We start from the raw sequence: 2,797 nt of genomic DNA, 5'->3' as shown, positions 1-2,797 counted from the left end.
ACCTTCATAGGACCAAGGGCTTTTCCTCCTATTGATGCTGGACAATGCAATCCTCTGACACAGATGTGGCTGGAGCCATGGGTTGCTCCATGTGTACTCATTGGTTTGTGGTTTAGTCCCGAGGAGATCTGCTGGGGTCTGGTTAGTTGATATTGTCGTTCTTCATATGGGATTGCAAACCCCTTCAGCTCCTTCAGTCTTTTCTCTAATTCCTCCATTGGGGTCCCCTTGTTCAGTCCAACAGTTACCTGCAAGCATCCTTATCTGTATCAGTAGGGCTCTGGCAGGCCTCTCAGGAGACTCCCATATCTGTCTCCTTTCAGCAAACACTTCTTGGCATCAGCAATTTTGACTGGGTTTGATAGCTGCATATGTGATGGATCCCCAGGTGGGACAGTCAGTCTCTGGATGAACTTTTCTTCAGTCCCTACTCCACTCTTTATCCCTGTATTTCCTCCTATGAGTATTTTGTTCTCCCTTCTAAGAAGGAATGAAGCATCTACTTTGGTCTTCTTTGAGCTATATATGATCTGTGAATTGTTTCTTAGGTATTCTGAGCTTTTGGGCTAATATCCACTTATCAGTGAGTGCATACCATGTATGTTCTTTTGTGCCTGGGTTACTTCACTCAGGATGATATTTTCTAGTTCCATTCATTTGCCTAAGAATTTCATGTAGTCATTGTTTTTAATAGCCGAGTAGTACTCCATTGTGTAAATGTATCACAGTTTCTGTATCCATTCCTCTGTTGAAGGACATCTGGGTTCTTTCCAGCTTCTGGCTATTATAAATAAGGCTGCAATGAACAGAGTGGAGCATGTGTCCTTGTTATATGTTGGGGCATCTTTTGGGTATATGCTCAAAAGAGGTATACCTGGGTCCTTAGATAGTTCTATGTCCAATCTGAGGAACCTCCAGACTGATTTCCAGAGTGGTTGTACCAGTTTGCAATCCCACCAGCAATGGAGGAGTCTTCCTCTTTCTCCACATCCTCACCACAGGCTGAGCATTCTAAGGTATTAAGAGGAGGTATACTAAGTGCATTTCATCATTCAACGTTGCCAGTGCAAGCAGGGTTTGTTGGGATGAGTCCTATTATAAATTGAGGAGCATCTGTACATGACATTCAGAGACAGGTAAATTGAGAGATACACAGTTGCAAGGGGTGGTGATGTAGGAGAGGCTTAGCAGCTATGACACAAGGGAAACTTCTAAGGCAATGAACTGTTCTGAGTGGTGAATACGTGACACTTTGTATTGATTGAAAGTCTTGTAACATCACAACACAGCAGAGCATCCTAAGGTGTACAGTTTTTACAAGACCATTTAGGAAGCTGAGATACCTACTGACTATATCATAAATGAACGGAACAGCTCCCTGAAAGAGACAAGGGGATGGCAAGGTAACGAACCTTGGAAATAAGTCCATAAGACAGACAACTGCACAAGAACTTTGTATTTGAAGAAGTAGCTTTTATGGGGCATGGAGCATTCATTCTGAAACCTCTATACATGCAGGCGAAACAAGTGCAGGGGGCGGCGGGGAGGGCCCAGCTCTCTCACTCTTAGTGAGGAGGCTACAGATAGATGAGAGGGGGAACTGACAACCCACATGGTAACTAGTTAGCATTACAGACACAGTATGCATTTGTCTTTATCTCATGAGAGATACAGAAACCTAAGTATTTGGAAGCATATGTGCATATACACAGGTCAGCACACACAAAGATCTCTTATTATCATGTAAGTTCAGATGAGAAGCAACTCCATTGGCCTCCATTTACCCCAGGGAATATATCCCAAATACCCCCACGTACTGTGGATTGTTGCCAAGCTCTGTGTATAGACTCGGGGTCTTTATGTACAAACCTAGCATACTCTATACTATGTATACATACTCTATACTGTAACTATATGTGTTACACACAACATGCCTCCTCTTGTGGATCACCATATAATCTCATGGCTGACCCTGCCCACTGTGCCTTCGTTCCACTATTATGAACTCTGACCCTCTGAAACCTTATCAAAATCCCTTTTCTGATATTCCAGTAGAATTTGTAAGGAAGTTAAAATTACATGTATGATGACACCAGACGACTGAGAGTGTCTGTAGCAACAGGACACATTCCTGTTACTCTTCCTACTATAGCTTCATGGGAAGGGGAGCCCTGTGTTTTGCTGGTTAAACTGGGTGGAGTAGAACTCACGGAAGCTTATAAGGTCCGGTTACAGGAAGAGCTGACACTGGTTCCAACTTCTCAGGCAGGAGAATTCAGTCTCTCGTTACCTTCTAGCAAACAGGGGTGGGGCATTTCCGTGTGAGTTTGAACGAGGCAAAACTGTTCTTGTTAAGGGAGCAAATTATGACTCTGAGACTCATTGGGAAATTCACAGATGCTTACTTAAAGCCGAACTGACAGCCTTAAAGAAAGGAGGAGGAATATGGATGGAAGACTCTGGGGGAGAAAAAGTGTTTGGGAAAATTCAAAAATTCCTGGAGAGAGAGATGGGAAAAGAGCAATTAGTGGAGCTCGGGGAATTCTGCAGAAGAGGGGAGGGGAGGAAGTAAGAGGGACAGGGGTCAGGGACATTGCAAGAAAACCCATAGATCAATCAACCTGGGCTCACAGAGACTGAATCCATAATCAGAGAGCCTGCATGGGACTGACCTAGGCCCTCTGCGTATGTCACAGTTCTGTAGCTTCGTCTTCCTTGGGGAACCCTAACAGTGGAAGCAGGCGTTGTCTCTGACTCTTTACATTTCTATTTTTTTTAATTTTATTGATGGGCACAT

General features: G+C 43.8%; 1 pseudogene across 1 annotated transcript; it reads left to right on the top strand.

Annotated features, from left to right (window-relative positions):
* Nucleotides 1–569: 569 nt before the first annotated feature.
* On the top strand, nt 570–2,528 carry LOC102547395 (uncharacterized; annotated as a pseudogene). Its single transcript, XR_015632421.1, has one exon. The product of XR_015632421.1 is annotated as an uncharacterized LOC102547395 (transcript).
* The last annotated feature ends 269 nt before the right edge of the window (nt 2,529–2,797 follow it).

Source organism: Rattus norvegicus, chromosome 10, assembly GCF_021556685.1.
Source record: "Rattus norvegicus strain SHRSP/BbbUtx chromosome 10, alternate assembly SHRSP_T2T, whole genome shotgun sequence".
Taxonomy (NCBI): Eukaryota; Metazoa; Chordata; class Mammalia; order Rodentia; family Muridae; genus Rattus; species Rattus norvegicus.
The sequence above is the reverse complement of the archived record's forward strand: the minus strand, read 5'-3'. Positions and strand labels throughout refer to the sequence as shown.